The sequence below is a fragment of the Oryctolagus cuniculus genome, chromosome 9, assembly GCF_964237555.1.
Source record: "Oryctolagus cuniculus chromosome 9, mOryCun1.1, whole genome shotgun sequence".
Classification (NCBI taxonomy): Eukaryota; Metazoa; Chordata; class Mammalia; order Lagomorpha; family Leporidae; genus Oryctolagus; species Oryctolagus cuniculus.
In genome coordinates, this window is record NC_091440.1 from 39,378,533 (window position 1) to 39,393,737 (window position 15,205).

Genomic DNA, 15,205 nt, shown 5'->3' on the forward strand with positions numbered 1-15,205 from the left:
ATATAATCAGTATTCAATAAATGTTTGGTGATAGCTTTATAGCTACCAACAGTCAGCTTAAGGGCTTCCCTCTCAATCAATAGCAAGAGGAAGAAAGAATGGGTTGAGCACCAGAGTTTTTCCTTTAAGAAGTGGGTGGCAACAGGCACGCATACCTCTCTTGGGAGTATATTACTTTGCCTAAGACCTGGCTGCAAGGGAAGCTTGACACTGCAGTCCTGCGGTAGGCAGGTGCATCCCAGCCTTGACCTCTGTCAGCCAAGGGGGGGGGGGGGGCAAGGCTTCAGTAGGTGGGTAGCATCTTCACCACAGACACTCTGAACACCTTTCCTATCAGTTCAGCTAGGGAACTTTCTCAGGCATTGAGACAACATGTCTCTCTTGTATGCTGGAATTGGCTTCCTAGGTAATGTCAGTAAAATCTGGACACCTCTTATTCATCCCCCAGGCAGAGACAAAGTTCAGCTTTCCCTGCCCGGATCTCACCACTGAATGGGCCAAGACCCACATTTTGAGGATTTATGTATGAAGTAGAAGTGACCCTCTCCCCGCTTTCTTTGTAGAGTAGGAAATCTCTATTAACTTCTCAGTGTGAGCCCAAGTGACAGCTCATGTCGTGTTTGCTCTCTCATCCAGGAGAAGCCCTGATGCTGGGAATCAGAGAAATTGCGAAGTTCCACGCCTCTCACTTTCCTACACTCGTATGCCACCAGCAGCATACTTCCTAAGCTCTGTAATAGCCGTACCCAGAGCAGTGGGCCCAGCTCACTCATCCATTTTTATAGCCTGTCCATCTAGTATTCAATTTCAACTCGATTCTAAAGCACTTATGGATTGTACAAGTATATCATGACAAAGCATTATGTGGATTCTGAGATTTTAAAAGGCCACAGTTCCTGCCCTGGAGTTGTTCAGAAGCACGTTAAGAAGAGAGTTATGAGCAACTAACTCGAACAAAACACAGTTGAGCAAGTCTAACTCAAAATGCAAGCCAAGTGGGGCCAGCACTGTGGTGCAGCTGGTTAAGCCACCACCTGCAATGTTGGCATCCTGTAGGAGCACTGGTTTTAGTACCAGCTATTCCACTTCCATTCCAGCTCTCTGCTAACGCACCTGGGAAAGCAGCAGAAGACGGTCCAGGCCCTTGGGCCCCTGAACCCAGGAGGGAGATCAAGATGGAGTTCCAGGCTCCTGGCTTTGGCCCGGCCTGATACCAGCCATTGCGGCCATTTGGGGAGTGAACCAGCAGATGGAAGGTCCTCTCTGTCTCTCTGCCTCTCCTTCTCTGTCTGTTACTCTACTTTTCAAATAAATAAATAAATCTTTCAAAAAAAAAAAAAAAAGATACTAGCGAAATGCTGTGAGTCTGTGCTAAAAAAGGAATTGATTGTAATTAGATGGCCAGGGAAGACTTCAGAACCTATTTAGATAAAGATGTTTCTGAAGAGAGGTGGCATTTGAACAGGACCTGCAGGGGTGAATATCATTTTGACAAGTGTTAGAGAAAGAAACTGGAGTTCCGGGCAGATAGTGACCAAAGGCATGGGGGCAAGAGCCGGCTGGACAGCACCAGACATCTAATGAGACTGGGAGGCATGGTGTAGGCATGGAGACTTGGGTGTGTATAGGAATGGCAGGAAGGACTTTGAATGTGTGCAAAGACCAGGGTTGGTGGTGACTGGGGGCCTCTAAGGAGCTCAAGAGCTTGGTCAGGGGTGCTTGTAAAAGGAAGACAATTTTACTGATGTGGGGAAAATGAGTTAGAGAGGCAGGAAGGCCAGTGGACACTCATATTAACTGACATTTATTGAACACCAAACACCAAGCTAAGCACCATATTTTCATGTTCTGACTTAAAGAAAACATCCTATTATCATCCCTGTATTATATACTGGTAACTACAAAGTCATATACCAAACACAAACCAGATTTTATGATTTTACCCTGCTCTGCTCTGCCAGCAGAGAAGGAGTGCTTTGCCAAGGTAACCAGTATACTATCGTCCTGTTGATGTGGCAGGTTCCTCAACACACGGAGGCACTAAATGGATGTGCCAGTAGCAGATCAAAAAAAGACATAAAGGACTGACTTGAAGGAATATGAGATTGGACGAGGGATAATGAACTCTCTTGTGACCCACTGAATTTTGAGTAGCTAGAAAGGAAGACTATGATATCCACAAACCATCTATGAAAGAGCTGGGGTCCAGAGATTAAAGAGAAATGCACGGAGAGTAGCAATTTATGGTGTTCATTTTTGTTTGTAACACGCCTTTCAGTTAAGCACAAGAAAATCGAGCAGCATATGAACAAATAAAGCATGAAAGCAAGTAGCTGCCTGAGCAAGCTCTAATCAACTGATTTAGAAGAAAAATTCAAACTGATTGACTGGCCTTCATTATAGTGACAGCAATAAATCCTCTTGGCCAAACAGAATTTGGTCTAATTTTAAAGGTATGCTATGTATTATCACTTTGCATACCAAAATATTCATATATCTTGGGAAAGTATCAAAAATCATGTTTTTCCTTTCAAAGAGTGGAATGCAAAATACCCAGCAAATCTTCCTGGTTGGCGCCTGGGTGAATGAACTCCTTGTTATTTCATTTAAGCTGCTAAATATCTATTAGAGTGAAATTATGGGCTCTTTGCACATGTAGTTTCCACTTGTAGGTTCATGAGCACGCAAGCAGTCAGTGTGATTCCAAACCTTCTGTTCTCTAAGGCAGGTTCTCTTCATGCCAATAATTGCCCAGCACATGGCCAATAGTGCAGAAGAGAAAACATTTCCTCCATGCACTGCACCAGAGAGAGTCAGAGAAGACCTTCGGATAGGCAAAGGGACAAACCAAAGCCTCCTGCTAATATTCGACTTTCTTTTAAAAACCTCAAGGCACCAGCAATTACATGTATCTCAGGTTGTCACTCCCTGACCTTCATTCTGACCCAAGGACTGCTTTCTCCAGAAATAAGCCACCTACTTGACAAACCCAGGATGACTCCCTCCTCTTTCAGCTCTTGCCACTTACCCACACTGTGTATTTCAAGTTTTTCAGGTAAGCCACCTGTGTCTTTTGCTAAGCAATGAATGGAACTGGGGTGGGGTGTGGTGGGATAACTCAGATGCTTTAAAAACAAACAAAAAAAAAACAACTGTTCCCTTGATTCAGCTATACTAACTTTCTCACTGCATGCGATGAACACATCTAAGTAACACGTTAAGGTCAACAACTTTATCAAAGCATAGAGCTGTCAGGTAACAGGAGAGGATTTTTGCCAAATCAGAATGCATAAACTTTCAGTATAGAAACTGGAACATGAATTAAGCTCATATCACTCAAAAAGAGCTGAATGCACCTGAAACCAAAGTACACTGTCAGCCACCTCCACTTGCTCCGGGCACTGATGCCTTGATTAGCTATGCAAGAAGCTACCTGCTATTTTAGAATTATATGAAGTCACCCCAGGGGATCTACAAGCTTCTCACGCACAAGATACTGACTTTTTCCCCCTTCTTCTTGGCTTAATGCACAGTTGTTGCTACATCCAGGTAAGTACTATATCATGGATTGCTATTGCATAAGCTGTCATTAAGGCAGCTTGCCTTCTCACAAAAGACCCAGTCTGCAAACAATAATGGTTTGTTGCTAAACCCCCCTAAGACTAAAAGACACCTATCTTTTTTTTTTCAGATAGTAAGTATTCCCCTAGAAGATTAGGGAGCTGAAAGCTTAATTTCCAAAAATGACTTTTTTTTCTTTATGTAACAGAAAATATTCCCTCCACTCTTTTTTTTTCTTTTTAATAAATTATTTTCTCTCCTAAAATAGTAACTAAATATATAAGAACAAAAGAATAGCTCATACGATAGGTATCTACCGAAGGTTGCCAGTGTACATAATGTTAGAGATTCGCTGCCGGTCAACATGTTTCTACCTGAGATACATAGGTTCTGTTTTGATTCTAGACTGCTTCAAAACATTTTCAGATAAAAATGTGATCAAGGAACGTGAGAGACTGACAGCTCAGCTCTCCAAAGCCAAGGTTAATAAGGGCTTTTGTATACTTTCCCAAACAAATACATTAACACAGCTAACCTTTGACCTACACCAGCCTTAATCTTTCCGCCTTAAGCTTCTCCTGAGAAGGGTGTAACAGTTCTGGCTAATTCAGCTGTGCCAAAAAGGGTGCTGAACATTCTATGCTTTAGATCGAAACCAACTTAATCCCTCATCTTTCATCTTCCCAGATTTCCAGAAAGGTTTGCAATGATTCAAACTGTTGGTAGACTTCTCAGGCTTAACCTTCAAGATTGGAGTAGTTCATATTAAAAAAGGAAAGTACCAGATCTCTGCATGTGCTCAGTTAGCTCAGCATTTCCCAGTTCAAATCCCCAGGACCATTCCATCCATGAAGACTACTGAAATTAGAATCTCCCTGAAAGTCAACTCAGATTGTCATCCCTCTCAATCACCCATGTGCTTGCCCTGGCATTAGCATGTGGAGTCTGTCTGTATGTCCAAGCTGCCCTGAGGCCTTAATACAACTTCCTTTACTACATATGCAATTATTATATTATGCATGGAATTTATATTTCTTTTTAAAAGATTTATTTTTATTTATTTGAAAGTCAGAGAGAGAGAGAGATCTTCCATACACTGGTTCACTCCCCAAATGGCTGCAATGGCTAGGGCAGGGCCAGGCCAAATCCAGGAGCCTGGAACTCCATTCAGGTCTCCCACATGGATGACAGGGTTCCAAGTATTTGGGCCATCTTCTACTACTTTTCCAGGCTCAATAGCAGGGAGCTTAAACATTGGAAGTAGAGCAGCCAAGACTCAAACCCAAGCTCATATGGGATAGCATGTAGCAGGAGATGGCTTAATCTGCTGGACCACATCACTGGCCCCACAATTTATATTCCTAGACGCAAAAGTTTCTCATGCAAGTGTATTTGACCTGTGGTAACCAAATGTACCTTGGAAATGAAAGCCAACTGCTTGCTTCACAGATCTGTAGTAAATGCCCTCAACCACATCTTATGGTCCCCCCACTCAAAATTGCCATGCCTTAGTTAGATATCAGAAACCACAGCAAAGGTTGCAGGGCCTAAACCATGGCCATGCAGCATGATTAATTTTTGTCTTGAGGGCTTGTCCAAACAAAGACAGTAACTAAAATCCCAGGAACGCAGCTCCTGTGACATGAGGCTACCTCGCTGGTTAATAGTTCTGCTGTACCTGATCACATAGCTGTAAAAGATGGATATGAAATTGTTATTGCTACATGTACTTCAACACCTTGCCAAATGCTTTAAAGTGCAACTCTGAAACCAAACTTGCAGTTGCATAGTGAAATTTGTTGGGAGGAAGAGTTGGAATGGGGGACTTGACCCATTGTGAAGCTATGGGGCATACTTGGGTGTGGCTGAGGGGCCAGGATGGGGAGGTAGGTATTGCAGAATGATCACCCAGTGTCAACCCTTCTCTTCCCAGCTAGCCTGTGATTAGTTCTCTATGGCACACAAGAAAATGCCAAGGAATCTTCTAGGCAGCAAAGCCTCCCATGGTAAGTCCGTGAGCACTTGCTCCATTAATAATACCTCAAGGCCACGAGACAATAAGTACATGCATCTGAAAGGCTCCCCTTGTCCCTGAATCAAAGAGAACATTTTGCTATTGGCTAATTGCTGATTTATCCATTCAACAAATATTTATTCACAGTATACTGAGTCCTTGATACATGCATCATTACACTGGAAACACACTATAACAGGAAACCCTAGCTAAATAAATGTTGGTTTCCTTCTTTCTTGTACCTGGGTAAACATGATCTGATTGAAAACAACTAGCTGACAAGCAATTATTTGACAATCAATTATGAATGAATTTCAAGTTCTTTCAGAAAGGGTTACAGGAAGCTCAAATATATCAAGTCCTTTTTCCAAGTTAGTTCATTTCCAGTTGGGTACTGACAACCAGAACTCAGGTAAGATACCCTTATGCACATTGTGCCATCGGAACAGTTTCTTTCTGGGATTCCTGACTCTGATTATCAATCAATTAAAAAAATTATAACAAAATTCATTTTCTCTTCAACCTTCTTGTGTAATCTAGCACGTACAATTTTTTTTTCTGACGTGCAGAGTGATAGGATAGATTTGATCAGCAGCATTTTATTACAAAAGCAACAGGTAATAATTACCTAGATGACTCATATGAGAGCTGTTGTCAGCATATCTAAAAAGGAAGCAAAAGGCATTAAAGTTTGGTTGTAGAGATGAAGCTAAAAGCTTGGTTTTTAGATATCACCTAATTTCAGGAAGTGCGTGTTTTAAAATCTGATCCTCACCAGGACTTCGTGGGTGCAGAACTGAAAGAGTCCCATGAAGGGGAGCAGATTAGTTAGAAGGTGGGAACCCCGCCATTCTCTGTTGAGCACAGACCAACAGGAATTGAGTTACAAGTGTTTATTATTTCTCAAGATGTACTATCGCATCAACACGAAGGGGACACTCTCTGAGCCCAAGAACAAGGACCTCAGGAAGGTCGCTGAGGAGTCAGCCTTCCACCAGCTCGCCTGGAGCCTTGGGTCTTTGTTCTCACAGCAGCCTCTCATGTGAGATGTCACTTCCCTGGCTCGAACCAAGCGGGAGGGGAAGGAAGGGTCGTGGCTAAGCACAGGATAGCAGAACTCTTTTCTACAATGGATTGCATATCTTTCTGCTGTATGCCGACCTCCGGATGATTTATAGCCCTTATTTTCTTTTCTCTCTTTCCGCGTACGGCTTGCCAAAGTAGACTTTAACCCTGCCTTGAAGCATGCAAACAGAGAGATCTGTCTTCCCTGGTGCATTGGCCCTGTGCCAAATGAAAGTTGAATGACAAAATTACACTCCGAAGGAAGGATGAGGGGATAAGTTTAACAGGCTAGGAGGAACACCGCCCAGTGTTCTCTCCAGTGTTAGAGTTTAGAAACCTAAGAGCTAGGCCATGCATCTCCTGCCGCACCAGAAGACTGTTTCCCACTCTGCCCCAACTCCAGCCGAGTTATAACACAAAAACTGCACACAGATAAGGGGGCACCGAAAAGTTTGTAGAAAATGGAATCAATGCTAATGAACTTTTTCAAGTACCCTCGTATTGAATCCCATTTGATTTGTTTGGCATAGGGCATCAGAAGTTGTGCCCCACTATCCCTTGGTTCTGTTTTATTTGAAAGAACAAGGAGGGGCCGACATTATGGTATAGCTGGTAAGGCTACCATATGGGATGCAAGTTATGCATTTGGGCACTGGTTCAAGTCCTGGCTGCCTCACTTCCAATCCAGCTTCCTGCTAATGTGCCTAGGGAAGCAGTGGAACATGGCCCAAGTGTTTGGACCCCTGCACCCATGTGTGAGATCTGGAAGAAGCTCCCGGCTCCTGGATTCAGTGTGGTCCAGCCCCAGTCATTGTGGCCATTTTCAGAGTGAACCAGTAGATAGAAGACCTCTCTCCTCTCTCCCTCTCTCTCTCTCTCTCTCTAATTCTGTCTTTCAAATAAATAAAATAAGTCTGAAAAATAAAATAAAGGACAAGAAATTGTTTGCATTCTCTAATCCTTTCCTTGCCTCAATATGGTTTAGCTTTATGGCAAATTGCGATACCAGTCACCTTGTTTCTGAGCTGTTCTCCATCCCACCTACCAGCAAGCTGTCAGAGCTTTATGCCACCCAGGCTTTCTCTTTTTTTTTTTTTTTTTGACAGGCAGAGTGGACAGTGAGAGAGAGAGACAGAGAGAAAGGTCTTCCTTTGCCGTTGGTTCACCCTCCAATAGCCGCAGTGGCTGGCGTGCTGTGGCCGGCGCACCGCGCTGATCCGGTGGCAGAAACCAGGAGCCAGGTGCTTTTCCTGGTCTCCCATGGGGTGCAGGGCCCAAGCACTTGGGCCATCCTCCACTGCACTCCCTGGCCACAGCAGAGAGCTGGCCTGGAAGAGGGGCAACCGGGACAGAATCCGGCGCCCCGACCGGGACTAGAACCCGGTGTGCCGGCGCCACAAGGCGGAGGATTAGCCTAGTGAGCCACGGCGCTGGCCCAGGCTTTCTCTTGGTAAGGAGATGGATAGCTAACTTGCAAGAGACTTCCTTTTGTCATTCTTCACATGCCTGTAGCTGTAAGAGAAGACATCTAAATGTCTCTTAGCGTCCAAGATCTTTGCCCCGAGTTGCAGAGCTGCACATTGAGCAGTTTATTGGACCCCTACCTGGGGATGTCTAGTAGATAGCTCCCCTTACAAGTTTGTCCTGATGTACAGCCTGGCTGTATCATCTTCCTGTCTGTTACCCACGTCAGTAGCCACTGAGTTAACCACGCCCCCTACACTTTCACCACAAAGTCATTGCCAATCTCTGTCTATTCTACCTTTTGTTCATTTACAGGTATTTAAGGGGTGCCTACTCTGTTCTAGAAACATTTCTAGGTTCTTGGGATAGGTCAACAGGAAAAATGGGAAAGATTTCTGCCATTCTGGAGTTTATATTCAGGTTTTTAGAAGACTACTAGTAATGATAGTATTGATGATACAGTGATCATGATGATGATGATAAATCATGGACAGATTTTTAAGTAGAACATATCTAAGAGGATTGGGAGTGCCAGTGAGGGTGAGCAGGCAGCACTGAAATTTTAAGCTAAGAGGGTGGGTAAGCCTCATTGAGATAGGACATTCGAGAGTTAAGGCATTAATCCTTAAAGTGCTCCTAGCAGAAAGAACAGCTAGTGCGCGCATTTCACAGTGGGAATGTTCCTCATATATCCAGGGAAGATCAAGGCGGTCAATGTGATGGGAGCCAGTAAGAATGAGTGGGCGAGTGGTACAAAAGGAGGCCAGAGAGGGAACCAAGGAAAACAGCAACAGGTTATCTGCACAATGTAAGAACCTGTCCTTTCCCCAAAGTGTAACGTGAGGGGAGGGAGTGGCATAGGACTTCATATTTGACTTATAAAAGAATATTATGACTACTGTATGGAAGACTGATTTCAGGGCAGCAAGAAAAGAAGCAAAAAGATCAATGCAGATGTGACTGCAATAAGCTCGCTGAAAAACAGGGTTACAATAAATCTAAGTGGTTTCAGTAGGAATGTAAGAAGTGGCTAGATTTTACATAAATTTTGAAATAAAGTCCAAAATGATTTTTTTTTGTTTAGGACTAATTTTAGGGTTGCAGAAATGTTCCAAAAAAGAGAGAGCTCCCATCTACCTTTAATTTGGCTTCCTCCAATACTAATTATGTAACCATTAGGCAGTGTTCAAATCCAGGAAATTAGCATCGATACAAAACCATTAACTAAATTTTAGAATTTGCATCTCTTCAGTTTTCCTCAGTGTCCTTTCTCTGCTCCAGTACCCATTAGAGCAATCCACATTGAATTTAAAAGTTGTAGCCCCTTACTTTCCCCCAGTCTGTACAAGCAGTGTGCTAGTACCTTGTGTTTCATCACCTGGACACTTCTGATGAGTAATCGTCAGGTGTTTGGTAGAATGTCCCACAATTCAGTTTTTTCTGATTAGTTTATGATTGCATTGCATTTTTGGCAAGAATATCGCTGAAATGATGTGTGACTTTCTCAATTCATCATATCGGAAGGAGCAGTACAATGGCACTGTGGCCCAGTGAGTTAAGTCACCACTTGAGACACCCACGTTCCATATCAGAGTGCCTGTGATCAAGTCCTGCTTCCACTCCTGCTGATGTGTGTCCTGGGAGGCAGCAGATGAGGGGTGATTCAAGTACTTGGTTGATGGTGGCTCGAATACACAGCCAGGCATGGGGTGGGGGGTAAAGCAACAGTGGCAATCTCTCTCTCTCTCTCTCTCTTTCAATGTCTTTTCCTCTGTATCAGTGTGTCTTATTATCAGGTGATGTTAACTTTTAATTTCACTTCTAGTCATTAAAATATGAAGAATAAGAGAAATCAAGAGTGACACTAAGATTTTTGTTCTGAGCACTAAAGATAATAAAGCTATCAAGTAGGATAGATAGAGTAGGTTTAGGAGAAGATCCATGTCCTTTTATATGTGTGTATGTGTGTGTGTGTATACATAACTATGTATGTGTGTATATATATATATATTTATTTATTTATTTGAAAGGTGGAGACACTCAGAAGGAGGCAGAGACTTGGTTCACTCCCCAAATGCCCACAACAGTTGGTATTGAGTCAGAACCAAGCCAGGAGCCCAGACCTCAATCTTGGTCTACCATGTGGATGGCAGAGACCTGAGTGCTTAAGCAATCACCTCTGCCTCCCATGATGTACATTTGTAGGAAGCTGGAATCAGGTGCGGTGCTACAACTCGAACCCAGGCATTCAGATATGGGATGCGAGCATCCCAAGCAGTGTCTTAACCACTACGCTCAAGTGGTTACGCCATCCATATGGGTGACCTGGACTGAGTTCCTTGCTCCCAGCTTTGACATCTGCCCAGTTCTAGCTGTTTCAAGCATTTGGGAAGTGAGCCGGCAGATGAGAATTCTGTTTCTCTCTCCCTCTCCCTCTCCCTCTCCCTCTCTCCCTCTCTCCCTTTCTCCCTCTCTCTTTCCCTCTCTCCCTTTCTCCCTCTCTCTTTCCCTCTCTCCCTTTCTCCCTCTCTCTCCCTCTCCCTCCTTTGCTGAATAAATAAATAAATAGAAATTTTGTGAGAAAAATTGCAAGCAATATTAAAAAGTAGCAACCAGTTAGGTTGCAATAAATCTTCTTAGTTGATGATTATCTCCTCTTCATTTCTACTCCAGTTCCTAATCTAGGTCAGTTTCCTTAAGATACTGTCTACCCATTTGGCATTCAGTTTCTGCATGGAAAATGGGGTTTAAATTTGCTTGTATGACAAGAGCCTCGAGTGATTACTGACGTCATAAATAAGAGTGTCAATTGTTAAATCAACAACAGGAGTCACTGTGCACTTGCTCCCCATGTAGAACCTCTGTCCTTATGTGTTGTACTATGAGAATTAACAGTGAAACTAGTCTTCAAATAGTACTTTATACTTTGCGTGTCTGTGTGGGTGCAAACTATTAAAATCTTTACTTAGTATAGAGTTGATCTTCTGTATATAAAGATAATTAAAAATGAATCTTAATGAAGAATGGGATGGGAGAGGGAGTAGGAGATGGGATGGTTTGTGGGTGGGAGGGTGGTTATGGAGGAAAAACTGCTATAATCTAAAAGTTGTACTTTTGAAATTTATATTTATTAAATAACAGTTTTCTACTAATAAATAAATAAATATAAATTTGCTTGTAATTTATGTTTGTTATAAGAATTAAGGGAGACAATACCTAATTGTTTCCCACAGTATCTGGCCCATGATAAATGTTAGCTATTATTGTCATTATTAGTTTTCTGTCTCCTTCCATAGACTATGATCATCTTAATAGCTAAAAAGCTGTATTTTTTTTATTCAAGTACCTGACATTGTATTGATGTATCATTATTGTTCAATCAATACTTATTGAATGGATAGAGAAAATAAGAAGAAAAATTTTAAGGTACTTCTTAACCCAAAAGGTTGAATTATTATGAAATTCCAAACACAGTGGCAGTTAGAATAAAAGATAGATTTCTCCTGAGGGTCCTCCCTGGTGATGCCTCTCAAAGTGTACTCTCTGGTTGGCCATTTTGGTGTGAACATACATACTCCGAGTATTGAGTGAAAAAGAATTGTCATAGAGCTGCAGCCAGGCCTTGTCTAGAATTCCTCTCATTGCATTTATTTTTTTCAAGATTCATAGGAGGTCAAATCTATGTATCCCATTCATGATGACTCTCTCAAGAATGGCATTTAACTGCTAATGCCTACAATGATGAACAAAGATGACCTTGTGCAAATTAATCTTTTTTTTTTTACCTAAATAGACATAATGCCTCTTCTAGTACAATGCAATGGCAGAACACTTAATTGTTTGTAAGTCATAAATACAGAGGAAGAGAGAGAGAGAGAGAGAACTTCCATCCACTGGTTTACATTCCAAATGGAAACAAAGGACAGGGCTGGGCTAGGTCAAAGCCAGGAGCTTCTTCCAGGTCTCCCACATGGGTAAAAGGGCACAGTACCTGGGCCATCTTCCACTGCTTTCCTAGGCACATTAGCAGGGAGCTGGATTGGAAGAGGAATAGGCAGGACCTGAAATGGCACGTATATGGGCTGCCAGCATTGCAGGCAGGTGGAGGTTCAACCTTCCACACCACAGCACTGGCCCCAGGTCTTTCCCTAATACACAGTAAAATGACAAGAAATTGAAATTAGTATTGTGCTTATTATTCTGTAATTATATGACTAAATCATCAGATAGAGGAAAAACACACCTACTGAGCCCTCCACCTATATGCATGCCTCATCCAATGTTTGCAGTAGGAAATCTCATCCCAACTGTGTGAAGTATTAATATTGGCATCAACTTAGTAATTTATAGAACAAATCTAGGGCCCCAAGTCCTTTTGCTCCAGAGGAGTGCTTTTACCACTGTACCATGCTGAAAAATAAGATAAATAATTAACTGAGGTGAACTTTGGGTGGAAAAAAACCAGAAGTCTTTGTGCTTTTGCCACGTGGAAAGACTTCTAGATAGTTAAATCATTATACTCATCTGAGGGTCCATTTAGATTTAAAGGAAACCTTCAACTAGATCATTAAAACCAAGCTTTCATCTGATAGATACCATGATATTTTTCCTTAGGCCAAGGTTATAAATGTATTTATTTCAATGTTTTCTCCTTGATCAACATTGCAGCTTTAGCTCCTCAATATGAGGGGATAGAGAGAAAGAATAATGAAATTAACAACTCCAATGTTCAGAGTTTCCTATATAGAACTCAACCCTGTTAATAAGAACCATTTATTAATCATTCTTGTTTCCTTTTATTTTTGTTATCTATGCCCCATTTTATAGAGAAAAGAAAATATCACTGAAAAACAAATACATCTCAAGGATTTAATCTGCATCAAACAGGTTCTTTCTGGAGTAAACCTCAATCTCTTTGCATTTGGGGTTCAATTAGCTATCCTTTCTATAGTCTACATTTACTTGGTCACACAATGAGAATTCTTATCTTTAATCCCAACCTGAGGGCATCACAAGATAATTAAGTGTGTCCATGAAACTGTACTTACTAGGGCAGAAAATTGAAATAACATACTTCAGAAAGATTTTTTTTAGCAGGTGTTGAAATTTTAATGTGGTTTCTAGCTAATCTTCAGTTAATTAACATTTTGTACTGTTTCACACACTGAAGTTGGTGATGGAAGATATCATGAAATGATAAGCATTTGTCTCCACATGAATCATTTTAGCAAACATTTGTGCAGCACCAAGAATGTCGGTTGCCAGCACTGAATGCAATACATGAAAATAAATGCAAAATAGCCCTACCATTTAGAACAGAGTGAGCAAATTACAGAACATGGGCCAAGTCTATGTTTGCATGTTCCACAAGCTAAAAATATTTTTTAAAATATTTATTTACTAGGTCCGGTGCTGTGGTGCAAGGGGGTTAATGCCCTGGCCTGAAGTGCTGGCATCCCATATGGGCACCAGTTCGAAACTCAGCTGCTCCACTTCTGATCCAACTCTGTGCTACAGCCTGGGAAAGCAGTGGAAGATGGCCCAAGCCCTTGGGCCCCTGCACCTGAGTGGGAGACCTGAAAGAACCTCCTGGCTCCTGGCTTTGAATCGGCGCAGCTCCGGCCGTTGCAGCCATCCGGAGAGTGAACCATCGGATGGAAGACCTCTCTCTCTGTCTGCCACTCCTCTCTCTGTGTAACTCTGACTTTCAAATAAATAAATGATTCTTTAAAAAAATATTTATTTACTTGAGAGGGAGAGGTGGGAGGGGAGAAAGAGAGAGCAAGCACTCCCACCTGCTGGTCCACTCCCCAAATGTCTGCAACAACCAGGGCCAGGAGCTAGAAGCTCAATTCGCGTCTCCCATCTGGGTGTCAGCAATTCAACTCCCTGAGCCACCACTGTTGCCTTCTGGGATCTTTGTTAGCAGGAAGCTGGAGTCAAGAATCAGAGCCACGAATTAAACCCAAGTACTCCAATATGGACTGTGTGTGTCTTAACAGCTAGGCTAAATACCCAGTCCATAGTTTTTCCATTTTTCTAATGATTGCAGGGAAAAACAAAGGAATAAAAATATTTTTAACATGGAAAATTATTGATGATTCATATCTCTGTGTCCATAAATCAGTTTTTACAGAAGCTCAGTTACATTCATTCCTGTACATTTTATCTGTGGATTATCTGTGGGTACATTGCATCACACTGCAATGGATGAGTTGAGAGCTTGGCACAGAAACCATTTGGGCTGCACAATTCTCTCCTGCAAATGTTTGCCAACCTTTTCTTTGGAAGCTCCCAAACTACAGTGGGATAGAAATACACAAACAGCAGGCATTCAGTTTTCACATACAAGGTTAATGCTATGGTCAAGGTGTAGTAGCAGCAAGGAGAGTTATCCCGTCTACTTAGAGAATTCAGAATTTAGTGAGTATTTTTATTTTTATTTGCATAGAGATTTATTTATCTATTTGAAAGGCAGAGTTACACATGGTGGGGATCTTCCATCAGCTGGTTTACCCTCCCAAATGGCCACAACAGCCAGGTCTGGGCAAGGCAGACCTATGTGCATGAGAGGGGCCAAGTACTTCTGCCATCTTCCACTGCTTTCCCAGGCATATTAGCAGGGAGCTGGATCAGAAGTGGAGCAGCCAGGAATCCAACCGGTGCCCATATGGGATGCTGGTGCTGCAGGCTGGGGCTATTAACTTGTTGTGCCCTGATCTGTAATAACTAACAGAGCACCTAAAAGGTAATCTATAGTAGTGAAATTGACATTTATAGTAGTGAAATTGAGATGCTGTGACTTTGGACAGCCCTTATCTCCACTGTTGAGGAGCAGTTTGTTTTTTGGGTTTTTTTTTGTTTTTTTTTTTTTTTTTTTGCCTATACTATTTGTTGAACTCTTTACTTACTATAGAATTAATCTTATGTATATAAAGTTAATTGAAAATAGAACTTAGAAATTTGTTTTTTTTCTATTTTATCATTTTATTAGGAATAATTCCAAATGGGTTATGAAGAAAGAACTTAGAAATTAAGAATGGGAATAGGAGAGAGAGGAGGAAGAAGAGTGAGAGTATGAGTGGGAGGGCAGGTACTGTG

General features: G+C 42.0%; 1 long non-coding RNA gene across 1 annotated transcript; it reads left to right on the top strand.

The window, feature by feature from the left end:
• The first annotated feature begins 2,752 nt into the window (after window positions 1-2,752).
• LOC138843689 (uncharacterized) lies at window positions 2,753-14,966 on the top strand. Its single transcript, XR_011378624.1, has 3 exons — window positions 2,753-3,055; window positions 5,495-5,567; window positions 13,509-14,966. It is a non-coding gene; the product is annotated as an uncharacterized lncRNA (long non-coding RNA).
• The last annotated feature ends 239 nt before the right edge of the window (window positions 14,967-15,205 follow it).